The sequence below is a fragment of the Bombyx mandarina genome, chromosome 16, assembly GCF_030267445.1.
Source record: "Bombyx mandarina strain Sakado chromosome 16, ASM3026744v2".
NCBI classification, from domain to species: Eukaryota; Metazoa; Arthropoda; class Insecta; order Lepidoptera; family Bombycidae; genus Bombyx; species Bombyx mandarina.
The window spans coordinates 13,452,330-13,480,322 of record NC_143222.1 but is presented as its reverse complement, the minus strand read 5'-3'; the positions used below and the strand labels follow the sequence as shown (position 1 = coordinate 13,480,322).

Here is a 27,993-nt window from a genome sequence, read left to right as displayed (position 1 = left end):
TACCGTCGCCCATGGACTTCAGCAATGCCAGGCGCACAGCCAAGCCGCTGCCTACCGCTAAAACAAACATAGTTCTGTTCTATTACACAAAGCTTTTAATGAGCTATCTGAGTAGCGGATTGGCTCTAGGTAGCCACCTGGAATATATTATTCTATCAGGACTCACGTTCATAACTTTTTCGGGAGTTTTGGGAGGGCTGTCATTAGAACGGTGATCTGATGCGTCCGTGGCCTGAAGGATAAGACGCTCAGTGTAGGTATGCGTTGAAAAATATCGGGATGATCTAGTATAAGGGGAAGTAGTACTTCCCTAGGTGTTCCCAATTACCCGCCGTTCTCAATTCCCCCACTCTCCCCTACTCGTATCGACTGACGTGACTATATCGGTGGTATAATCCCGCAGGTGGGCTATACTTATTGTTACTTACAATATTGGAAACTTGCAATTTTTTTTTTCATTGCTTAGATGGGTGGACTGGCTTACAGTCCACCTGGTGTTAAGTGGTTACTGGAGCCCATAGACATCTTCAACGTAAATGCCGCCACTCATCTTGAGACATGAGTTGTAAGGTCTCAGTATAGTTACAACGGCTGCCCCGCCCTTCAAACCGAAACGCATTACTGCTTCGCGGCAGAAATAGGCAGGGCGGTGGTACCTACCCGCGCGGACAAACAACTAATTTATTTGTAATTACTGATGGTAGGTCATGTTGTAAACATGAATATGAAGGTCTCACGTCCCAATACGCGACCTGCCTATTTCTCTCTTTTAACAACTCCAATGATAATTAAAATTAATATTCTGTAAGGTTTTGTTAAGTATACACATAATGGCGTTCTTTTATTGATTTTTAAAAACAACTTTCTCGGTATCAGTTGTGGTATATTTTACAGTAAATGAGACAAAAATCCTTACAGATTACCATGTAGCTCTCACCTGACAACCTCCTAATGACCATGTAAAGGAAAGAAAAAACTGATTAAAAAAAGCTCAATTAAGCCCGAGGACACCGTGAAAAAAGCACAGGTGACTGGCCAAAGATAATAAGAATGGTAGAGAGAACTTTTGCGTATAAATTCAACCCCTTCCCGACTAAAGCTTCGAGGAATTAATTAGGACCGAAGATCGTGATTTATGCTTTCATTTTTAAGCTCGATGTCCCTTGCCTCGTAAGTAGTACCAAGGACTAACTCGAAAGGTTTTCACTTAGAAATTGTATATTTAGCATTTTAATCGAGAACAGCAGAAAGTCATATTTGCCAAAGGAGGCTCCTGTTCAATAATTACTCGTATTTCGGGACTGTATCTGAAAATAGTGTACCTTTTTTATATTATTGTATAATATATTAATTTAAGTGGGATTTAACGCCAGTATTCTAAATAGGCATCTTCATAGGCTATAAGACCTATATGATATTTATGTTGTCTTATTTTGTTTTCTTGTATGTTTATGTGTTTTTCTGCAGTGGATTTTCTGTTTGTAATTAGGACTAACAATAGGCCTGGCAACTTCTTATAATCTCAAATTATCTCTTATAATCTAATCGATTCAAATCAAAATACATGACAATAAAAAAAAAACTCATATACTTTTCAAAATTTTGCCAAATATAATGTCACATATTTTTCCGTTCGACTAACCCTAGTAATTCTGATGGCTCCTGATTAAAAGTTTTCCTGTAAAACCTTTTTATATTCAAGGGGATAAGTCGGGAAGGAATTCGCTCTTACCCTGTCATTGCTCTGCCTTACCGCTGCCTGAATTTACTGCAGTGCACTAACAGTTTTTGTACGAGCTTTCTGTACAGTTTTGAAGCTTTCCATTTCTTATCCGTTTCCCGCTTTGAGGCAAAGACCCGTGGTGGACCTGTGGACTAGATGTGTGGCTTTCAGTAAGACCGATCAAAGTTCTTGTGTATTTTTTAGTTTAGATGGGTGGGCTGATAGCAAATTAGACACTTATTAAAAAAAAAATCCAGTAACACATAACAAATAATACAACTTAAAATAGTGAACTCACCAAAGCACTAGATAGTTGGCTAGATAACAAATATTTTCAGATTTTGTGCCTTTTAACCACCCATTTTAAGTGGGTTCATGAGTACTCAAAGTTAAGAGCTTCTATAAGCTCTGGTTTTTAGGATCAGAGTAATCGTTATTCTTATTGAAAGCTTAATAATACGATTTTTCTAATTGAACAGAATTTATGTCATAGATATACATTATATATATATTTTTTTTTTTTTTTTAGCGCTGCTGTGTGGACGAGCTCACAGCCCACCTGATGTTAAGTGGTTACTGGAGCCCATAGACATCTACAACGTAAATGCGCCACACACCTTGAGATATAGTTCTAAGGTCTCATATAGTCACAACGGCTGCCCCACCCTTCAAACCGAAACGCATTACTGCTTCACGGCAGAAATAGGCGGGGCGGTGGTACCTACCCGTGCGGACTCACAAGAGGTCCTACCACCAGTAATTACGCAAATTATAATTTTGCGGGTTTGATTTTTATTACACGATGTTATTCCTTCACCGTGGAAGTCAATCGTGAACATTTGTTGAGTACGTATTTCATTAGAAAAATTGGTACCCGCCTGCGGGATTCGAACACCGGTGCATCGCTTCAACACGAATGCACCGGACATCTTATCCGTTAGGCCACGACGACCACAATTATTTTTACAATATTTTTACTGGTGCTAGGACCTCTTGTGAGTCTGTGCAGGTAGGTGCCACCACCCTGCCTATTTCTGCCGTGAAGCAGTTATGCGTTTCGGTTTGAAGTGTGGGGCAGCCGTTGTAACTATACTTAAGACCTTAGAACTCATATCTCAAGGTGGGTGGCGCATTTACGTCGTAGATGTCTTTGGGCTCCAGTAACCACTTAACACCAGGTGGGCTGTGAGCTCATCCACTATCTAAGCACAAAAATATATTTTCGTGTGAAGTTTGTGTCTATGGACGTCTGTGAACGTTTAAAACTAGAGGTGCTATGAGTGTGTTGAACTACACAGCACATTAGTGGTTTTGCAAGCGCTTAAGCACATACGCGGAATCGAGTGGCAAACATCCATCGCTTTAAGCCGACCTAAAGGGCATTTTTTTAATATACACCCGTCTCTTGCTCACCTTCATGACTTAATAGGGTTGAGAGAAACAGAATATCTCGCCGATAACCCTTTTGAAGTCGCCGCTACCGGTCATGGAATCGGTCAATCAACGTCTTTTTGTCGTTTCTTGGACTAAACAAAAAGTTTCGTTAGTTTGAGAGCAATTTTCGGTAATCCTCGTATCCTACAATTACTACTGCCAGCTTGATTTGCGGCAAGTTGATCCTTTAGACGACAGATTTCAAAGGATTGTGTTATTCGCTAACGGCAAACACAACTTGGTTTTAGCTGGGAAAGGTTAATTGATTTTGGCGTTTCGATCGAAATGTGCAATTGGAGGACGGTTTGTTTGTTTATAAGTCGGCTTTCGGTTGTAATCGGCGGTTAGGATTGCAGTTTTGCATTCTGACTCCTGAATTCGATTGTTTTTTTTTTTTTTTTTTTTTATTGTAATAATTGGATTTAAATGAGATTTGTGGTTTTTTGTTTCGCGAAGCGTGTTCCGATTTTAATGTAATTATGATTCGATTAAATTGATCAAGTCTTTTGTTTTTTCAACCTGTTTATACATAAGTGTGTTTGATTTTGGTATATTTAACGCATATCTCAATGAGGCTTTACTGACGATAGTAAGTAGAGAGATAGTATAGTAGATAGAGATATTAGGCCATATCCCAATCAGGGATAGGGCAAAGCAAAACCGCCGTCACCCGAAGCATCTCTTGTTAGATCCCCCGGATTCACTCTCGGTGGTTTTAAGTCCCTCAAGCACCTGTCATCGTTCTCGTCGAACTCTTCGTCATAATCGAACCAACCATAGTCACAGCCCACTGAGTTTCTCGCCGGATCTTCTCAGTGGGTCGCGATTCCGATCCGGTGGTAGATTCAGCGAAGCACTGCTCTTGCTATGGCTAGTGTTAACAATTCTCTCAGGTTGAGCCCGTGAGCTCACCAACCAGTCCGCGTGAAGTTGGAATAAATAGCCCCTTAGGGTACCAACGATTAGGTAGGGATTAAAGGTTAGGCACACACGGGCAGGTGTCATCGTCCATTTCTTCCGCGAGACAGTGGTGAGTTTTGGTTTGAAGAGCTATGTGGTAGAACTATTGCGACTGGTACCACACGCCACAAAAAAAAAGGGGGTGGCTATTTAATAAATGAGATGAAAAGAAACCGATCATTGATTTGTATTTTATATTGCACGTATAGGTGAACGAGCTCGAGGCTCACGCGGTGTTAAGTAAGGTTCAGTGAAGCCCATAGACATCATGATATAAATTCCGCCATCAGCTTTGAGGTAATATGTCAAATTCACAATCGTCTCGTGTAGGAATATATAATGAAATTACATATTCATAACGGTAAAACATGATACGATAGAACTTATAAAAAAATCTGAACCTCCTCATTACAACAGTCATGGTTTAACAAATCAAAATCTTATTCTAAAGCGTTGCTTCTACCGTTCTACAATCAATACTTGAAAGCTCTCCATCAAAGAGACAGATATCAAAAAGCTCTTGTGTCGAGACGATCGGTTCGTGTACCTCAGAGCTTCAAGGACCATCGACGGAACAGGCTTCAGGGTATATTCTGTCGGAAAATGACAAGTGAAAAACAAAAGCGATTGTACAAGTATTGAGATGTTTGTTTACAAGTCGCCATAGAGTTTCATCTTGTGTTCATGTCTCTGGACAGTTTATAGGATCTTACGACGCACCTGAAGCTAAGTTTTTCTACAATGGATGGATGAGCTGATGGCCGACTAGGTAAAGTGGTTACCGGAGCCCATAGACATCTGCAAAATAAATACCGTAACCAACTTTGAGACTTAAGTTCTAAGGTTTTAGTTTTCAAAGTAAAACGGCCACCCCACCCATAAAACCGAAACGCATTACTGCATCACGGCAGAGATAGCTAGATTGGTGATCTCCACCCGTGGGGACTCGCAAGATGACCTACCATACCACCAGTAATTACGCAAATTATAATTTTTTCGGGTTTGATTTTAATTACACGACGTTATTCCTTCGCCATGGGAGTCGATCATCAACATTTATTAAGTACGTATTTCATTAAAAAATTGGTACCTGCCTGCGGGATTCGAACACCGTTGCATCATTAGATACGAATGCACCGGACGTGTTATCCTTTAGACCACGACGACTTAAATACATTATGTAACTGTGTACGTATCTGTTAGAGCTAATAACAAATATATTATTTATAGCCATAGCAATCACTATCGCGTTCACTAATAAATCGAACTCGAGTGTCAATTGGAAAATCTACAAATCAACTGTTTGAAAATTTCCGAGACAGAGAAAACAGTAACAACCCTTTCGCGCGAAGGACCCTTCAGAGGCCCTTAGGTGCTGTCCCGTCGAGCACCGTTGTAGGGACAACCTAGAAGGGCCTTGTTATTGTTTGGAATTAATTAACGATTTTTTTTTGAGACTATCAATCAAAATTATAAATTCTTGTATTTATATGATCTGTATTATTGACTTTGTCCACGACATAAGCCTTAACAAAGTAATTAAATATATTTTCAGCACTTCTCTTGTATGCTTCTTGTATGCTTCTCTTGTATACGGTGCATTCGTATGTAGCGATGTACCGGTGTTCGAATCCCGCAGGCGGGTACCAATTTTTCTAATGAAATACGTACTCAACAAATGTTCACGTTGTAACTATACTGAGACCTTAGAACTTATATCTCAAGGTGGGTGACGCATTTACGTTGTAGATGTCTATGGACTCCAGTAATCACTTAACACCAGGTGGACTGTGAGCTCGTCCACCGATCTAAGCAATAAAAAAAAATGCAAGTTAAATAAAAGCTTATTGTTAAAATCAAAATGTAATTGATAGTTTTCGTTTTTAAGCTGCAAGCATGATTGGTTCACGGCATAATTAGGCAGGTAGGTGACATAGGCACGGTAGACTGAGTAGTTCTCTTTTTACGAGTGTCGTGATATTGGAGTAAAAAATTCGCCAGAGAGTGAGCAGCATAGTTCAATGTTGGCAACGTATTGCGATCGACAATCGATTTGTTTGGTGTTTATTGTTGAGGGGCAGTGGTAGGGCGACCAGGCACTTTTTTCCCTTGTAGCAGTCGAGTATACGGCCCATCTGATGGTGAGTGGTTATCATTGCCCATGGATGTCAGCAATGCCAGGAGAGCCTAGCCGCTGCCGCAGTATCACCGAAAGCAATTTCTGTGGGAAGTACCAACGCGTTGCGGTTTAAAGTGTTGGACAGTTAAGATCAAATTTATCATATAAGGTCCTCTTGTCCAATTGACCAACCTTCTGATTGTTATAAACACTGTAAACATATGTTATAATGCCTTCAAAAAATTTTGCTAAGCTCTAACCTTTCTAAAAAATGCGAAAAAAATTGGATTGTAGATCCATTCAGTGTAAAATCACCCTCTTGCTTCAAAAAAAAAAAACCCTTAATCTTAATGGACTTGTTATTCTAATACTAATTACTGAATAAAAATATACGACAGTTAATATTGGTTCCGATTAGTGTAGCGTTAGAAGAGAAAACGTGTTTTATATGAATTTGTATTTATTTTGTTTCGCTTGGGATAGTTTCTCAAATATCAATATACTGTAATCAAAACCGATTTGTAGTCTAGTAAAGTAATCTCTTTTATTTACAGTCAAGTATGACAGACGAAACTTCTCATCTGAGGCACAATTTGCCGGGCTGTAAAAGGCAGATAGCGTGGCCTGCTGGTGCTCCAAAAACCACAAAAACTCTGAGTCAGGTGAATATAACTGTTATATTATACCTAGATATATTTTAGCTTTACCCTAGCATGTAGGTGAGCTCTCGGAGCTCAAATCGGAAGTGTTGCTAACACTGGCCCTAGCAAGAGCAGTGCTTTGCAGTATCTACTACCGGATCGGAAACGCAACCCACTGAGAAGATCCGGCAAGAAACTCAGTGGGTTGTGTCTATGGATTAGTTTTCTCGTCGAGCCCTTCGTCGCAAGCGACGGGTTCGGCGAGGACTGTGGCCGGTGCTTGAGGTACCTAAAAACACCGGTAATGGATCGGGAGCTTTACAGGACACATGTAAGTAGTTGCATAAGGATTTTTGTATTGGCATATCCGCTGACAGAAAAGAGGATGAGTAGATATCAATTTTTTGCGTGGACGGGTGAACTAGCGTACGATCACCCATTACGAAAATAAATAAATTTAAAAGTTATCGTTCTGCAAATCGTACTAATTTAGTTTATCCCCACCTCCCATTACGTTTTCGCAATTTTTATCAAATGCCAAACGCGGTGTCTCCGGGGACCAGACAACGGTAATGCCGTCGAATCGTTTCTTCAAAATCACTTTTAATTTTAATGGTTTTTTCGACAAATGTCAGTTTGTTTGTTCGTGTAATACGAAGTGATGTTGCCATGTTTTATTTTAAATACGGACAATTTCTTATTAATTCACAGAGATAATAATGGCAAGAAAAAATTAACTTTTCAAAACACAAATAAAAAGTGGACTTACTCAAATGTGATCTATCTAGATACGTGAAGCAAAAACTTTGTATCCCTTTTTACGAAAATTGCGCGGACGGAGGAGTATTAAATTTTCCACACCTATAGAGAATATAGAGAAGAAGTGCACAATGCTAATTTTTTTTTTAAATAATGCATAACAGATACATTAAATCAATAAAGAAAACATTACACACACTACATACCATGTATTTGACGCACACACGCATGCATACTATTTATTGTCAAACTTTTGTTCTTGACGTCTGTTGTCAAATTGAGAATAGATTAAATATTGTCTTTATTAATATTTTTTATAGTGTAGTCTTAGCGAAATTTGTGATTATAGAAGTATAAAATACAATCATAATAGTGTACAAATTTATTATACAATTCCAATTAATTATAGTCGAATTTCGGCTACTGCGGGACCTCTAGTAGATAAAAAACTATCATAGTCTAAATAATACTGTTTCTTTGTTCGGTTTTCCTAAGCCACGTCACTAATTTAGATGCGACTAAATATGCAATATAATGTAGCTAACTATGACGGTATTTTACAAAAAAAAAAACTGGTTCTGTCTCGTTCTCGTGAGCTCATATGTCGTTTTGCCCAATATAATATGAATTCTAATGTAATTTATACAAAATAGATGGATAATCTATTCGAATCAAAGATTCACCGGAGAACGGGCAGTAGCGTTTTCTTTGTATTAAACGAAAGTATTGCCAATTGCCATTTTTTTATTGCTTAGATGGGTGGACGAGCTCACGGTCCATCTGGTGTTAAGTGGTTACTGGAGCCCATAGACGTCAACAACGCAAATGCTACGTTTTATATTACAAACGATTGGCTTATAGTACAACTGATTGCCTTAATCTTCAAACCGCATTATTGATTTTCAGTAGAAAATAGGCTGGGTTATGGTAATTACCCATGCGGGCTCACAAGACGCCCTGTCGATTTTCCCAGACGACCATGCGCAAATTATATTTTTTGCGAGTTTGATTTTTTAATTGTTATTCGTTAATTAGGATTGAAGAGTTTAACAGCAGCTATATTTTAGACTTGGACGGCATGATACCAATTTCCCAGCAGCTGGTAGCTGATTGTCTACTTTGCCTCCAGTATTGATATTTGGGAGCAATCATGAGTATCAGTCGATCGTCTTGTCTACTACACAGAATATTAGAGAGTGTTGCTTGATTTATTAAAATAAGTTTAGTATCTAGGTAAGGAATAATGCGAATTCATATTATGATCATTATTTGGATAAATAGATTACATTAATACGGTTTTACCCCATCCTTGTCTATTGTTTTTTTTCGGTTAGATATGCATGTATTTATGACTAATCCGTCGCCATCACGATTGCATTAATTAATAAAACTATGTACCCAAATTAAAAAAAAAGTTACCGCAATCCATTCAAACAAACAAAGAATAACAGGCAAAAAAAATTCGCATTCACTGAAACGGAAGCTCAACAAAAAGCTCCAAATTTTCAGAAAGTTAATGATGAGACAGGAAAAACATCGGCCATTGAAAGCAGTGGAATATGAATGGAATCGTTCGTTGGAAGGAAAACTCTCGAAATAATGCGAATTTTTTTGTTTTCGAAAATGACGAAACAAAAGGGCAATTGAAGGCGAAAATAATGGAAAACAAACAATTAACACACGACTTGGTGCTGAGGCTTTGTGGGGTCAGAGCTGGCGATGTTAGTGTTGATCTCGTCTTGCTGTTTGTATGGATTGGCGATCCCATTCCGCCCCATCTGGCTTAGCATGTAGCATCCTTTAAATTTTAATTTGAAACCTCAACGGGAATGCCGCCTTGAGACACCATTCTTGTAGTAAATGACTATCCCCCTCCTCACACTGAAGTGCCAATACATGGGGTGAGGAGTGGGAAATGGGGAGTTTGGGTAGGATAGGAAAATAAAATCAGAACTAATGCTGATAACGGAGAAGTAGTATTGGTAGCTCAAGGGGACATAAAAAACAGTATTCGTAAGTTTTTCCCTGAGTCTTTAAGTGGGTTATTTATAGATGACGTTCAGTTAAAATGATCTAGCTCCTGGTGAAAAAGTGAAGTTTGTAAAAATGAAACAAACGTATTGTTCCTTTACATTTCCCCTTTAAACATAAAGGGTTGCGAAACCCACCCTCAAGAAAAAACCCGAACGGAAAAGAATGCGCAGGTTTCGGCCACCATTTTTTTTTTTTATTATTTTACATTCAAATGTTTTCATAATTGTTTCCCTTTGATCGAAGCAAGAGTTATTCTTTGAAGTATTTTATTTATTCCTGTCAAATTTTGTTCTCATATTTGGGTCCTAACCGTTCGTTTCTAAGTTCGCTAGTCAACGCCAGAGATTTGATAAGCGAGAGTTTGTATAAGCCTTAAAATGTCATTTTTTTCAGTACATATACACTAAGCCTTGTCTTGTCAGGTACCATCTTAGTTTTCGGTCACTATCCAGTAGATGTTTCGATACTGGACAGCGCTGTTTGGTGCTGCAGAGATGAGATTGAGATTCACAGTGGCAGATTGCTTTATCTGTAGAGAATCACAAAATATTAAAGTGTACCAATGGTAGATTTTTTATGTTCAGACATATTTATTGATGCAAAAGAAAAAATGTTTATATAAAATAATTGTACGGCAAAGATCGTAGAGAGATATTTTACATCTTCAATTCGGACAATTCAAATTATGGGCTTTCTCATCAGATTTTATATTTCACAATTCCTTATTCCACAGTGTCTGACGTACTTATGTGGTTTTCACCATCACAATGACTTTAATATCATCGTTCACATTTAATCCTTATCCTCCTCTCATCTCTCGCAACGTCACCACGATCTGCTTTTCGGCATCATAATAGTTGAATTAATTACTTAAATACTCCAGAAGCTTAGGTATAAAAATACCGAACGGATGACCTAAGCCTGAAGCAGTGAGACTGCCTGTCTCACGAGAACTATCACAAATTACAACAAAATAAGCGCGACCTTCAAAATCTTTAGCCAGAATTAAAGTCGGGGCTCTGAATAAATTTGATGTCTTATCTAGAGAATCAGTGTGAACAGTGAGTCAGCCCCATCTGACTTCCAAGAGTCATAACTCGTTGATATATGACTTATTCGGCGCGAGCTCCTGTCTTCTGTATTAAGTTTCTCAAAGTTTATGGTATTTATATCGATGGCTTTTGTTTTTTTTTGTGATCGCCCGTCGATATTGGCATTGAGACGTTTGGTTATTTTAAATTATTTTGAGATGATTTGTGTATTTCATTTTGTTCTGTGTATTGTTACACGATCATCGAAGTTTTTTTATCTGAATTTATTACCTATTTTTCTCTCATTTTGGGGTTTGTAACTTCTGGTATGCTTTGTAGTTTTAAAATTAACGGATACCCACAATTAGCCAAAAATGTATGCCAATATTAATCACTACCTTCTAATACTTCTTCTTCTTCTTCTAGTGCCTCTTCAATCCTGAAGGTTGGCCGTTAGCTTCCTGAATTCATTTCTATCAGCAGCCAGTCGGAACAGCTGTTCGACGGAGGCAATACCGGTCCACTCTCGGATATTCCCAGCACGTCTCTTTCCGTCCACTTTGCCCATCATTATCCACTGCAGCAGCATGTATCTGTCGTTCCTGAGCACATGGCCAAGATATTCTATCTTGCGCTATGTGATAGAAGGCAACTACACAACTACTTTCTAATACACTTATAGCAAAATCTTGCAGTCTGATCACTCATCGACTTAGGCATCCGTCTTCTCTGTTCTAGAAATTAGAAACTGTAATTAAGTCTATCCACAGACAATATCCAGAGCCACTATCATGGAGTTCTCATTTCTTTTGTTTCTTAGTCGACGTATTCGAGAATGACGTCCACAATTAATAACAAACGCTCATAAACTATAAAAAGCATTAATAAATCATTCGAATCTCTTAAAATTCTCATAACACATGTATTTCGACCACGGAATTACATATTAATGTTCAGCCGCTCCGTCTCCCGGCTACCGAGACGATATGGTCACCATAAACGATCATTTTTTCCATGAAAACATAATGTTTGGACCAATTATGGGATGGGAGCGGCGTTTCCGAAAAATCCCTATAAAAGCTTGTACATTTTATCTTTCATCACTTTTAACTTACGTGCTTGATATTATCATATTAATTTACAAAATTTTATTTGTTGTTTTATATGTTAGACAGCGTTCCAATATTGGCTTTATCGTTTCAGTAATAAAGCTTATTTTGGTTGCGATCTCGAAATCAATTTCTATTTTTAACTTTGTTGTAAACGAAATTCGTTGGTCACGAATTAAAGGACTGTTTGTTTGTAAGTTGATATTAAAAGCTCTCGCGTTGCTACGTTTGGACAGATTTTATGTGCTTTTTACTGACTTTATTTCGGATGCGTTATTGTTTTGATTTCTTATGGATTATGAAAGAAACATGACGTATAGAGCATTTCACCAGAACTTGAAATTCGTGTTCTAAAAGGTATACCATAATCCTGCGAGAGCAGTGATGGTACTTGTAGGCAGCCAGAGTATTATATTTCATGTGAGGATACCAACGTTATATCTACCACGATATGTATTTTTTTTATTGGTTAGATGGTGGACGATCCCACCTGGTGCTAAGTGGTTACTGGAGCCCATAGACATCTACAACGTAAATACCGCCATTCACCTTGAAATATGAGTTCTAAGGTCTCAGTATAGCTACAACGGCTGCCCCACCCTTGAAACCGAAACGCATTACTGCTTCACGGCAGAAATAGGCAGGGTGGTGGTACATATTGGTGAGGACTCAACACGTCCTACCAGTAAAATTTCTAATATTACGACAATAGTAAAAGTCAATAGGGTATTTCACTTAAAGCTTTTCATGTTTGCAATTCTCCTGCACACAATAATTCCACTCACTTATCTAAACAAAATACAACAATCAGGTGCAAATAAACATGAAATTTAACTTAAAATTCACTGCATACCCCTTCTACAGTAAGCCTTCATCTTTGAGATAGACATCACTCGATGCGGTCTGCTGTTGGGAATATAGAAGAACGTGTTACTAAATAACGTCCACATACATGTGAATACAAATGTGTAATGTGATAATATCTATAGTTCGGTGCCAAAGAGTACAAGTCTGAAATTCAGTGTAATTGCGGTAAACACGAGACTCAGGTCCATTTATAATATTTTCATATGAATAAAATAAATTACTAAACAGTTAATTTTTTTTAAATTTTTTTTTATTGCTTATATGTGTGGACGAGCTCACAGCCCACCTGGTGTTAAGTGGTTACTGGAGCCCATAGACATCTACAGCGTAAATGCGCCACCCACCTTGAGATATACGTTCTAAGGTCTCAGTATAGTTACAACGACAGCCCCACCCTTCAGACCGAAACGCATTACTGCTTCACGGCAGAAATAGGCAGGGTGGTGGTACCTAACCGCGCGGACTCACAAGAGGTCCAACCACCAGTAAAAAATGTTTAATCTAATTATAATTTTTATATATTAAAAGCTTTTATGTGACGTATCTCTTTTTCCTTGAGTCGATTCTCAATGCTGAGAGTCTTAGTCTGAGTGATTTTCTCGTGAACTATCTTCCGCCGGCTCAGTCTATCCTCAGCTGCGTAGATGGCATCCTGGAATCCTGGACGTGGGCCATGCAGTTACGTACAACTTAATATTTCAAATGAAAACATACGTGTAAAATTATGGTTAGTAAATTTTGCTAGCTTACAAATTTTTATTTTATTTGAGTATCAATTGTTTGGCTGCTCTGTATTTCTGCTTACGTTCGTCCGATATCACATAGAAGACAATCTTAGATCGGGGTGTGCTACGTGATATTAACAGTGTTAGTAATTATATTACGAAAGGTGTAAAGTGACTTTCTAAAAATGCTTATATTTTAACTATGAGAAAGACTATCTATAAAACTAAGTAGGCAATATCAAAAAAGTTAAGTGCCGCTTTTTCCGCTATTTTTCAACTTATTTTCTTTTTTGTACAGTAGTACAGTTTTGATGACTTTTAATGTTATCAATAAATAAACCCCCAGTCAGTACCTAATAAAGTTTTTATTTTTATTTTTTATTAGATGGGTGGACGAGCTCACAGCCCACCTGGTATTAAATGGTACTGGAGTCCATAGACATCTAAAACTAGTTACAACGGCTGCCCTACCCTTCAAACCGAAACGCATTACTGCTTCACGGCAGAAATAGGCGGGGTGGTGGTACCTACCCGTGCGGACTCATACCATTTTGTTCACCCAAAATGGCTCGCTCACAAACTGTAAAAGCGAGTTTTATACAAGTTTATGCTGCTTTAGAGCTTAACCTCTACCCGTTTGTATTTAAATGTGTTATTTGTTTATTGTCAAGTTAAAGCTTTTTCGTTATTTTGTTACGTGACGGGTTTTTTTTATCTCATACCGCAAGCCACATTCAAATTAGAAAAAAAATAGGTATCAGCAATTTTTTTTTTTTTTCAATTGCGAATTATTTGGAAAATGCAATACATCAGGTTAATTGAAATATAAATCCAGTGATTATGGTCTAGGTTCGTTCATTGAGCGAACAATTAAATTTACTTAATTAGTTTTTATGTCAATATTGTTTTTGACAGGTCAATTGCTTCATTAATTTGTTAAATTATTATTTGTATAATAGTTACCGCATCAAAAATAATCGAAACTCAATTATCAGCAATGCCTAACAAAAAGCAATAAAATAAGCATTATATTGCAGAACATTCCAAACACATTAAAAAACAACCAAACGAAGATCAAAGAGGCACAACACCAGAGAGCTTTCTCATAAACTTGCAAGCTCGGTCGTCGTAAAGCTTGCTTTCACAGCACGAAGCTCCCTATCTCATGTCTTAATTTGTACTGTAGTTGTACCAACATAATAAATAATATAAAAACAATGAATACTCATGACCGCGACAACTGTATTGTGTGAGCTTTATCGAGCATATAGAGAGTCTAGAAATGGCCAAAGAATAATTGTAGTTAAATCTATTGGCAAACTCCTCTTTCTGTTACAAAGGAATTTATTCCGGTTGGAAGTGAAAGCAATCAACATTTAAATTAATAAAATGACTTAAAGATTTATACTTCAAATTAGAGGTGGCAGCTAGCTTATTGTGTTCATATACTCTACTTTAGAGAAATTCGCTGGAAAAATAAGTAGCAGAAAGGAGAATATGAAAGTCTTGATTAGCCATAATGAATTTGAAAAAAAGATACAATTATATTTTGCCGTGTCTGTAATTTCCTAACTCTATATTTACGCATGCAGCGGCGACTTTGACGGTTAACAGCAAAAATCTAACGTCATAAACCACGGGACGACCGCGGTATCGGATTGCGATTGCCTCTTGAATGTTAATACAAAATCTACTATCTCTTTCGCACGTGTCGAATCAATATTCGCGGGTTAATTTATAAGTTACTTTATCTGATTGTTAGAGAAGCTTACAGCCTCTTATAGATAGTTTGAAAAAATTCACAGCTCACCTGGTGTTAAGTGCTACTGGAGCCCATAGACATCTACAACGTAAATGCGCCACCCACCTTAAAATATAAGTTCTAAGGTCTCAATATAGTTATAACGGCTACCCCACCTTTCAAACCGAAACGCATTACTGCTTCACGGCAGAAATAGGCGGGGTGGTGGTGCCTTCCCGTGCGGACTCACAAGAGGTCCTACAACCAGTAATTACGCAAATTATAATTTTGCAGGTTTGATTTTTTAAAATACGATGTTATTTCTTCACCGAGGAAGTCAATCGTGAACACTTGTTAAGTACGTATTTCATTAGAAAAATTGGTACTCGCCTGCGGGATTCGAACACCGTTGCATCATTAGATACGAATGCACCGGACGTATTATCCTTTAGGCCACGACGACTTCAACTGTTTTCATCATTCTATCTCTGCCGGGAAGAATCAATGCGTGCTGGTTTCAGAAATGTACTTGCCTATTGTGTAGATGGGCTTTTCAAAGCCCCCTTTTTGTAAACGTAAGTTTGAAATATGCAGTTTAAATTTTTATCAAACTCTGTTATTTTTTCTTCATTCAAATAGTCGGTGAGAGAAATTGGTACTAGCCAAATAATCTGATATCGACGCTTGAAAGACAAACGTGACTAAGCGACAATGCGTGAACTTTACAGTAGACTAATTTAAAGTTGAAATACCTGAAAAAAAATCCATTTTAACGAATCTAGCCGTAGGATTGAAATGATTTTAATAGACTTAGAAATATATTTTTTTTGCGCATCGAATATGGTTATCGCCTATAATTTATGTACAAAGCAGTTATTGTCGCTTAGTCACGTTTGCCTTTCAAGCGTCATATCTACCACAGTGGCACCGCTCGATAGTAGTAGACTGATCTTGCCCATTCAGATACGAACGTAAGCCAGCTTTTGTAGCACGTAAGCTTAGATAAACAATGATTCTTTCCCTAACTCATGGTCGCGTCATCACTGGTACGTGAGACCGCACTACAGTCGCATTACGCCTTCGATTCACAAATCTCTCCCGTGTTATCTCGTGCGGCATCGGTCCTGTCATAGCATACAACGCATATCCCTTTGGAAAACTTATTGGTATTCATATTATGCAGTAAGCTTTGAATTAAGGCTGCAGGATGGACTTTCTTTGAAATTGATACCTCAACCGATATTGCTAAATAGCAGGTGTTACTTAAATTATACCTTATTTCGTTGTTCGGTTGGTCCATTATCGGTCTGCGAGAGAGAATCCGAGCTTGGACCAGTCGCATGTGGTTGTTTAATTTTCATTTGTTTAAATACGCGAAACCGTTCAGTTGCTTTGATGAAACAGATAAAACTTTTATCAACGAGGAAAGTCCTCATGGAAAAATGAAGAGTAAAGTTATTGCTGTGCTTAGAGCTTATGCTGGACTTAAAGACCTTAGCTCTCTTGTTGCTGTTTGGACTAATATTTCGACTGATACTCTGTATTAATTAAATATTGCGATTATTCCAACTAATACTTTTTAAATTAAAGGACCGCCTTAAGTCTGAAAAGACTACCGCGGTCAGAATTCGAATTGCCATTTTATGGGTCTAACGTCACACGGAATAAGAGTCATCGTCATCATCAGCCTGTATTTATACACTGCTGGATGTAGGCTGCTCCCATAGTCCGCCACAATGAACGATCCTCCGTCTTCCGCATCCAATCTCTCCCAGCATATCGCCGCAAGTCATCGGTCCAACGGGCAGGGGGACGCCCAACGCTGCGCTTACCGGTACGCGGTCTCCAGTCCAGAACACGTCTGCTCGGCCATCGGTTCTGCGACACGTAGGTCCGGCCCATTGCCATTTCAGCTTGCTAATCTTAAGGGCTATGTCGGTTAGGTAGGCAGCAGCTTGGCTGGTAGGCAGCGGCTTGGCTCTGCCTCTGGCATTGCTGCAGTCCATGCGTGACGATAACCACTCACCATGAGGTGGGCCGTATGCTCGTCTGCCTACAAAGGCAATAAAAAAAAAAACTTTGGTTCTTTGACGGATTTCCTCATTTCTGAGTCGATCCATCAAAGAAACTCCGAGCATACACCTTTCCATAGCACGTTGAGCGACTTTGCACTTACGGACCAGACCTACGGTCAATGTCCACGTTTCAGCGCCATATGTCATAACCGACAGCACGCAAGCGTTGAAGACTTTTGTTTTTAGGCATTAGCATATTAGGAATAAGGGTATATTTGATTTATTGCCTGCGAGGGCATGGGAGCCTATGGTCGCTGAGGTTGAGTGATTACCGTCGTTCATGGAGCAGTGTCACTAAAAGGACTATTGACAAACGTCTGTGATAAACGCTGTGCTGTAGTTTAAGCATTTAAAACACTTTCACAGTGTCTGCTTCTTTGTTGAGATGTACATTAATTCGAAAAAAGAAAGTCCCGTGTTTCCCGATAATTTTGCTCAGTAGTGAACATTTATTTCGGATTGGTGATAAATTCCAGATACAAAAGGCCGTACAGGTGTTCATTTTGTTGATAAGACCAATTCGTGCTAAGCCAAAATCGTATTAATTCACTATTAAACAGATCACAATGCGTTCGAGCTACGAGAATAAACTCGAAAGTAGGATAACGATCGCTTTGACACTTAAATAACGTCTGTAACGTCGTTAATATAGAGATTAATTTGTTTTGTGAGTGTTTTGATGATTTTCAACTATTTACTTTGGTCCGATTCGGTATTTTGGGGAAGATATTTAAAGTCTTAACCTCATTTCGTTGTTTGGTATCAAGTGTATTGTTTGTTTATTATTGTCATAATTTTTTATTTTATTTTTTATTGCTTAGTTAAGTGGACGAGCTCACAGCCCACCTGGTGTTAAGCGGTTACTGGAGTCCATAGACATCTACAACGTAAATGCGCCACCCACCTTGAGATATAAGTTGTAAGGTCTCAGTATAGTTACAACGCTGCCCCACCCTTCATACCGAAACGCATTACTGCTGCACGGCAGAAATAGGCAGGGCGGTGGTACCTACCCGCGCGGACTCACAACAGGTCCCACCACCAGTAATTACGCAAATTATAATTTTGCGGGTTTGATTTTATTACACGATGTTATTCCTTCACCGTGGAAGTCAATCGTGAACATTTGTTGAGTACGTATTTCATTAGAAAAATTGGTACCTGCCTGCGGGATTCGAACACCGGTGCATCGCTTCAACATGAATACACCGGACGTCTTATCCTTTAGGCCACGGCGACTTCAAAACTACTGTTAACTACTGTTACTGGTAATAAAGTTTACTGTAAGCTGGCACGAGTAGGTTGCCAGTGCTTTGTTTGTTTCTGCCACGAAGAAATGATATCGATAAAATCGCGCTGTTGAGGGTTGCCGTTGCTTTGCTGCAAACAGAGACAGACAAATGTTCAATAACTGTGTTATTAATTTACTGGTTGTAAGGTGTATAAGCCCGACCATAGCCCATATTCCGTCTTGTCGTCTTCGACGAAGGCGTTTAATATACTTGGAACTTACGCCCTAAGATTAGGATGGCATTCATTTTGCGGTAAATTAACTCCGGTAACCACTTAATGTCAGGTGATTCAGATCATATAAAATATAAATTATATCGTAATTATGTAAAATATGTACGTATTTGTAATTCAAGAGAATCAGATATAAGATTGATCTAAATACTTGTGAATGCCAATCTCAATAGAATGCATTTCGAAATGATTCTATTTTATTCCGTTATTATCGCGAATAAATTGTTCTCGCCTCATTGTAGGTCAGTGCGTAGTTTAATTAGATTAAAGCTTGGCGCACACTTGCGATCAAAACACAATTTGCATCCATTGTTCTGTTTATTAGTGTTACATTAATGTTGCAAACATGACTATCAATTACTATCAAAAGGCTGGGTTTTATTTATCCAGTTTAAATTTTTACTGTTTGTAATGTTACTACCGACATCTATGCGATCACTTTGAAAACAAGATTTATTTTAATAATGAATCAAATAATTATAGTTCCGAAAAAAAGAGACATTTTTGCAAAAAAAAAAACTTAAGGCCTTCGTAGTCAGACTAGCATATGGCTTACCTGATGGTTAGTGCCTACCATCGCTTATTGACATCAGTAATGATAGCCAAGTCGCTGCCCCCACTACTCCCCGCCAAACCCGGTTAGAAGAACATGTATTGCGCTCGGAACCACCGCGGTGAGGAGTTCATTCTTCATTCCAATCAGAGCAAGATGGTTTGAAGCAGAAAAGCTTTCTAGAGCACTATCGATGAATGCAGCTATTCCAGATAATATAGAAGTGTTCTGTCCCGGTGGTGGAAGATTTTATGGTAAATAAATAGAGTAAATGAAAAAAAAATCCTATGTTGGATCGATCTGTTGGATCGATTACTAGGTAGGACCTCTTGTGAGTCCGCACAAGTAGGCACCACCACCCTGCCTGTTTCTGCCATGAAGCAGTAATGCGTTTCGGTTTGATCGGTGGGGTAGCCGTTGTAACTATACTTGAGACCCTGGAACTTATATCTCAAGGGGGGTGGCGTATTTGCGTTGTAGATGTCTATGGGCTCCAGTAACTGCTTGACACCAGGTGGGCTGTGAGCTCGTCCATCCAATCCAATCCAATCCAGCCCAATCCAATCCAATCCAGCCCAATCCAATTCATTATCCAGGCAATAAAATAAAAAAAAAGACCTTTTCAAGTATTTATATCGCTTCTCTGACATCTTCAGTGTTCAATACCCAACAGCTGTCCCATTAAATATCGTAACAGCGCTTAGAGCTTATGGACAATTTGGTTGCAATCATTATCATTTACTAGCGGCCCGCTCCGGCTCCACTCGGGTCTTTAACAAAAATTTCAACGATATTTGACGTTGTTTTATTATTTTTAATAAAATAACAATTATTGCGGCATAACTATAATAGGTAGACATTTGCTGTCGCGACACTTTTTGTAAATAATAATGTGTTCTACAAAGTCGTAGTACATTATTTTATTCTATCATCAATAGTTTTCGCAGGGCACGCGATGTAACGAATATTTTAGGTAATTTTTTTACACCTTGGGTTACATTATTGGAGTTTTAATAAGGAACCGTATTTTTTTTTTTCAAAAAAGATTATAGCCTATGTCACTCGGGAACAGTGTAGCTTTCAAGCAGTGAAAAAATTTTTCAAATCAGTTCAGTAGTTTCGGAGCCTATTCAATACAAATAAACAAACAAATCTTTTCTCTTTATAATATTAGTATAGTATGGTATCAGCCATCTAAAATGGCAGTACTTAAATAAATGTATTAATACCTAATTTCATCGCAGTAATACGAAATCCTTTAATATTTTCACTGTGTTAAAGTAATCTATATATTAATACGTGAAGCAAAAACTTTGTATTCCTTTTTACGAAATTTGCGCGGACGAAGGAGTATGAAATTTTCCACACTTATAGAGAATATAGAGAAGAAGTGCACAATGTAATATTTTTTTAAAATAATGCATAACAGATACATTAAATCAATAAAGAAAACATTACACACACTACATACCATGTATTTGACGCACACACGCATGCATACTATTTATTGTCAAACTTTTGTTCTTGGCGTCTGTTGTCAAATTGAGAATAGATTAAATATTGTTTGCCTTTGTTAATATTTTTTATAGTGTAGTCTTGGCGAAATTTGTGATTATAGAAGTATAAAATACAATCATAATAGGGTACAAACTTACAATTCCAATTAATTATAGTCGAATTTCGACAACTGCGGGACCTCTAGTTCTTTATTAATTTACTGTCAGTGTCGCCATTTAGATTACATCCCGGTAATAATGTGTCTAGGACGTCATGTAGACGCTTAATTTGATTCATGACGCTGTTACTAACATGTCATTGCCATGACGCAAATGACTTTTTTCAGTAATTTACAGAATGAGCGACCTCTTGGTCTAAAGCAAGCACGTAGACCGCATCATGACATTAACGTGGTTGCAGCCACCTATCCTGAAGCTTGAGGTCGAAATCCTACCACCTACATAGAATTGATCTATTGTATTTTTTACTGGTGGTAGGACCTCTATGACGGGTAGGTACCACCACTCTGCCTATTTCTGCCGTGAAGCAATAATGCGTTTCGGTTTGAAGGGTGGGGCAGCCGTTGTAACTATACTTGAGAACTTAGAAGTTATATCTCAAGGTGGGTGGCGCATTTACGCTGTAGATGTCTATGTGCTCCAGTAACCACTTAACACCAGGTGGGCTGTGAGCTCATCCACCCATCTAAGCAATAAAAAAAAATTTAATCAGTCCATACGTTCCAGCCAGAAACTATGATAGTTTCGCGGCAGAAATGCAAATGGTGGTTCCTACTCGTGTGAGCTTGCTGTACTGTTTGCCACCGGTATATGCAGGCTGCCAATTGTAGTGCTTTGTGCTTTCCTTAATCATCTTTAACGAAACCTCCGGAAAGAGATGATATTAGTGCTATTCAAGCCACACTGAACTTCTGAAAGGGTTTAGGCTTCCATCGGTCACAGCAAAATGTTACTACAGTTTTATACAAAACTAGCTGTACGCGTCCGCTTCGCTGGGCATTTAAAATTAACATCATTATTTCTCACTCTCACAAAGATTCTCATCATTAACGCCCCCGAACTGATGTAGGGAGTACAACACTCATATAAATATTAGCCTATCCATTAAGTACATGTGTTTTCTACATGGATACCAAGTTTCAAGCCAATCGGATGCATGGTTCAGTAGTTATAAGGGAACATCCGTAAAAACCACTGTAGATTTAGATATTATTATTAGTATAGATTAAGCTCGAAACAGCTAACCTCAAAAGAAAGGTAGAATGTTTCTTAGTTAAAATCGTGATACCAATAATTTTAATAACATTTTTGATAGCTCTTAGAATTAATTTAGCGTTTAAAGCATAAATCATAAATATTTGAAACAACAGTGATTGAAGGGTCGTTTAATTTATTCGTCATCTCCTGTAATATAAAACAAAATCCTTATTAGTTTGCCTATTGTCCGGTTTGTTAAATATAAATAGGCAAGGGTTCGACTTTTTTCTCTGGCAATTTTAAAAACTGATCTTCTTTCCTAGATATTGTATGTATTTTTTATTAATGAATATAAAAAGATAAAAAAAAAATTGCGCACGGAGGTGTCGCGTAGTTAAAATTCATCTAAAAGATATTGCCATTGCCGGTCCCAAGCCCGGATGAGAAAAGAGGAGGGTTGAGTAGAGCTGGACATTCCTACCGTAAAACGTCAACGCCGAGCACTGGGCGGCGGAAAATAACCCAGCCCCCGGATACAACCAGAGACCCGGAGCGGGACCAGTTTCCGTGAAGAACTAAATCCCTTCGAAATACTGATATGGAAGGATATGGGAACCCACCACAATTACATCCCAAGAGAATCATGGACAGAGAAACGTTTAAAATGTTTCAATGCCATGACCACGACCCTCAGTAATGAGGAAACCGACGCAAGGAGGGAGGAGAAAAGATATTGTGTTATTTTATATTGAGTAATAATACAAGTATATTTACACATTACTGTCGTGTTTCCGTAGTGTAGCGGTTATCACGTGTGCTTCACACGCACAAGGTCCCCGGTTCGATCCCGGGCGGAAACAGTCCTTTTTTATAATTTTTTGCTTTGAATATGTTTGCTTGTAATGAATTAATTTAGCCCACTGTGTTTCTCGCCGGATCTTCCGAGGGGGTCGCGTTTCCGATCCGGTTTAAGATTCTGCGAAGCACTGCTTTTGCTAGGGCCAGTGTTAGCAACACTTCCGGCTTGAGCACCGTGAACTCACCTACACGTCAAAGAGAAGTTGAAATAGCCTCTAAAGGCTATCAGCATAGATAGGAAAAAAAATTTAATTAGTTTAAGAAAACGTATTATAAGTTACATAACAGTCCCTCTTTTGTATTCTACCAGCGAAGAATATCAAAATATTGAGTTAACAAGGTATGTTAATAAGAAAATACTTCAGAAGATCTAGAATAATAACATGTGTAGATTCTTCTCTTGTGAGTCTGCATGGATAGATACCACCGCCCTGCCTATTTCTGTCGTGAACCAGCCTTGCGTTTCTATTTGAAGGTTGAGGCAACCGTTATACTGCAAAACTGAGACTTAGAACTCCTGTCTCAGGATGGATGACAGCATTTAGGTTGTATTTTAGGTAATTCCTATAACCACTTAACACCAGGTCGGCTGTGATCATCTGCCTATCTAAGCAATAAAATATATGAAGTTTCCGCATGAATATTTTATAGCGATTTTAGAAATATCCACGAACTGCTGCTTTGAGCATTAACATCAATGTGGTTGCTTAATAAGAAGGGAAAAAATTAACCATATTCCTTTTTTTAATATAATGAAAAGTAGCGTTGTACGTATAGCAATGCTACCTGATTTTAGCAGGGTGCTACGGTCACCAAGAAGCATATATTTTTTTATTTATTGCTTAGATGAGTGGACGAGCTCACAGCCCACCTGGTGTTAAGTGGTTACTGGAGCCCATAGACATCTACAATATAAATACGCCACCCACCTTGAGATATAAGTTCTAAGGTCTCAGTATAGTTACAACGGCTGCCCCACCCTTCAAACCGAAACGCATTATTGCTTCACGGCAGAAATAGGCGGGGTGGTAGTATCTACCCGTGCGGACTCACAAGAGGTCCTACCACCAGTAAAAATAATTTAATCTAATTTGAGGGCACACGATTAGGTACAACAACCTGTCGTGAAGCAGTCGTGCATTTCAGTTTGAAGGGTGGAACAGCTTTTGTACAATATAGTTGAAACTCCGACCTCATGAAGGTACGTAGATGAAGCATTCACATTGTAATGTCCATGAGCTCAGGAAACTACATAGCATCACAGAGGCTGTTAGCTTGTCCGCCTATCTATGTAATAAATAAATAATTATAACAAAATTCTGGCCATCTTTGTGGAGTATAGTTGTTTAATATTATGTAGGTATCTATCTTCCATATATATAAAAAAGAATTGCTGTTCGTTAGTCTCGCTAAAACTCGAGAACGGCTGGACCGATTCGGCTAATTTTGGTCTGGAATTATTTGTGGCAGTCCAGAGAAGGTTTAAAAGGTAGATAAATATGAAAATGCTCGGAATTAAATAAAAATAACAATTTTGTTTTTCCTTTGATGTGTACCCCGTCAGACAGATTCCTTTTGTTTGTTTTAGGTTTATTTCATACAAAAGTTTACGTCTTTTATTTATCGATTGAGGCCTTACGAAGTCTGCCGGATCAGCTAGTTTATTATACTTTTAACACGGTAACCACTTATAATCAACTTTTGGTTCGTATATTCTCGGAAGAACTTTTTTCCCAAAGTCTGTTGACATACCAGACGCGTTGTTCCTTGTATCTGTACCTATGACAGAAAAAAGTCTGTCTACACTAACATAAATGTTAATCCCACATTCCGAAGCTCACAAAAAATCAGTAGCAACACAAAACAACCTGAAATCTCCACATCGAATGAATAAAATCGATATTAAAATTTATTGGATTCGATCGTAACATAACGAATGTTGATTAATGAATCGAATACAATATTATGAATCGGTGACCGGATGTTGAAAAAAAGGCTTCTGCTACCGAAAGCTCCGCTCGATTAATCATATTTTTTTTATCTTAAATATTGACGTGATAACTTTTACTTTTTTTCTTCTAACACTTTTTTGTGGGTATGAAGAGTTATTTTTATTTTGAATGCGGATGGACGAACAAGTTCACGGCTCACCTGCCCGTAAATCGTTTTCAGAGGGACATCGTAACGTGAATACCGTCGCCCACTTTGGGTAATGAAGCTTGTCTTTCAATAGGATGGAAAGGTTTAGGTACTTAACCAGAAGTTTTAAAAACTTCTTATTATCATCATATTCATAACCAAATGTGCTTCAAGATACAGCTGTGTTCTGGTCTAATTCGAAGGCCTGAAAAATAACAAAATACATATTCAAACAAGTCTTTATAGGCACTTTTAAGCGGTCATGACTTTACCACCGAGTCTTAATACAGTTTCACCACTGAGAAGAATCGGGAAGAAACTCAAGGTATTTATTGATTTGCAAGTCTATCTACGCATCACACAGAAAAACTAAATCTTTTATTCCTATCTCTAGTGAGAACATCCTGTATCATGATGCCGCTTTAAAAGGTGAGACATCTTTTATACAATTTGGATGAGTATATATTTCGATAATTCCAGTATAGTATTTCCAGTCATTGAAACTCCAAGTTTCATAGGTAGCATTTGTTTACTAAACGTCAAATGAGATAACTCTAATCTGTGAATACAAAAATCTGGAGTTTACCAGAAATTTCCAAAGGTTCTTGACCTAACACCATATTAAAATCCGTGGCGACCAATTACCAAAACCGAACACGATGGGATGACAAATAATTCGATACCAATAACGATCTATCAACGTTACTGTGCTTCAATGTAGATAATAATGATTAGAATCGGCTGCCCGATGGAGATTATCTGTTCAAAGCCGATCGCCACTGACTTGGGTGTTACAGCGTGTTGTCAAATCGACACATATACGGGGCCGGACAACGGGCAAGTGGAACTTTAAATTTTTTCTAAAATTACTGGATGGAATCAATTTAGACGTGCGCCTTAGAAGGCATGGTCTGATGTCTATTTCTGCCGTAACTACTGGTGGTAGGACCTCTTGTGAGTCCGCACGGGTAGGTACCACCACCCCGCCTATTTCTGCCGTGAAGCAGTAATGCGTTTCGGTTTAAAGGGCGGGGTAGCTGTTGTAACTATAATGAGACCTTAGAACTTATATCTCAAGGTAGTGGTGCATTTACGTTGTAGATGTCTATGGGCTCCAGTAACCACTTAACACCAGATGGGCTGTGAGCTCGTCCACCCATCTAAACAATAACAAAAAAATCCGGTAATGTCTTTCTACCTATTAATCCCAGGAAATGATCGCGTATGTTTGTTGTATTAGCGTTCGTAAATAATTGACATGTTTAAGGGGAAAAAAACATTTAACTGTACGCTTTGTAAATAGGAAATCTGAAGACTATTTTAATAAACATAACACCGTTATCATTGGACATTCCAGAACTTAATTATTCACCTTCCAGACTCATCAGACCAAATTGCTGGTTCCATATTAATGTTTCGTCATTTAAAGTCAATGATTGTTAAGTGATATTACAACTAAATGTTGGTGGGAATTAAATTTATAGGTATCATTGTATTATTAAATAGCATGTTTACATAGTTTCAAATGCACAGAGATCGTTAGATACGCGAATAGAAAACATTGATCAAGAAACCAATTCGAAGTATAAGTTTTAATTTCGCATCATCCTGTATATAGCTTACTGTTCAAGGTAGATGAGTGCGGCGCGATACTGTCTATGTGATAGATAATCTTTGGAATCGAACAGCGTTCGATGGACGTCCATTACACTTAGCTTCGCATTAATTTATAAGATGGACGCCATTGGACTTAAAACTTGTATCAACGAGAAAATAAAAATAAACACAAAGTAACTATTATTCGAAGGTGGTTGAGAATTTGATCCCGGTGATGGGATGATGATACTTCGACCTGCATGGTGTTCTTTGAATGACGGAGATGGTGTCGACATGTCGATGCCAACTTTAAGAACCACTTAAGTACTTCGGCGCAAGAGCATGCAGAGTTGTGGTAGATGGGTTTCTTTGCAAAGGCGCGTGTGTAAAATAACGTGAGGCACATTTTAGGCTTATTTACAGCCACTGGCAGTGTTCTTTGGACATTGTTATAGTTTGTGATTGACAGGAAAAAAGCTGGCAAAAATTAAAACACGTAAAAATGCACATACAATACGACTTGCATAACAATTCCGTTATTTTAATTGAATACCGACGGAACCGTGGTAGATCGGTACCCCTAAAATTTTAAGGGTCCCGCGTGGTCGTATAGTTGTATTGGGTGATGTGACTGAACTATTTCACTGTGTAGTTACACCTGCGAGCCCACAAATATCTCCTACGATGATAAAATATCATCGTGTAATAAAATCAAACTCGCAAAGAACTTTTAAGTTCCAGTTCAAAGCACGGGACCGCTGTCATACAATGTAATGGAAGCTTTATTCTCAAGGTAGAGGATGATATTGACGTCTATGGGCCCCAAATACTACATAATGCCTGGATATTTATGTGCAACTTAAAATGAAAGAGATTTCTTACAAATTAATATTTAAAAAAAATCTAATTAAAAAACATTGACATTAAAAAATAACCTGTAATCAATTTCGATGAAAAATGAGAACGCTTACCAAAATTCCAAGCTTAAAGTAAGATTTTTATTAACTTTTCACGGCTATTGATCCATATATCTAAAATAGCAAATCGACAAAAAAAAATCTCGGATAAAAACAGCAATATTTTATGAGACAAAAAAACTTAAATCGAAGCAGATTTTAAAAGTTTATTTTAAGCTACAACTCAATAAGGTTAGGCGTCCATTACAATCGATTTGTCTCGAACGCTGTTCCGTTACCAAAAAAATATATAGACACGAAACATCACTCAATCAAAATAATGACTTTATTTAACATTGACAATAAAATATCGCTTGCATTGTGATCGTGAAGCGCTTGTAAGTAGGTGGATAGCTTTGAGTCGGGTGACGATACATATTATTGTCACTATTGTTTTTATTTCTGGTTCTTTATATGTATAGATATTGAGAATAT

The 27,993-nt window shown here is 38.0% G+C and overlaps 1 non-coding gene across 1 annotated transcript; it reads left to right on the top strand.

Annotated features, from left to right (window-relative positions):
- The first annotated feature begins 22,796 nt into the window (after positions 1-22,796).
- Positions 22,797-22,869, top strand: TRNAV-CAC (transfer RNA valine (anticodon CAC)). Its single transcript has one exon. It is a non-coding gene; the product is annotated as a tRNA-Val (tRNA).
- Positions 22,870-27,993: the final 5,124 nt, after the last annotated feature.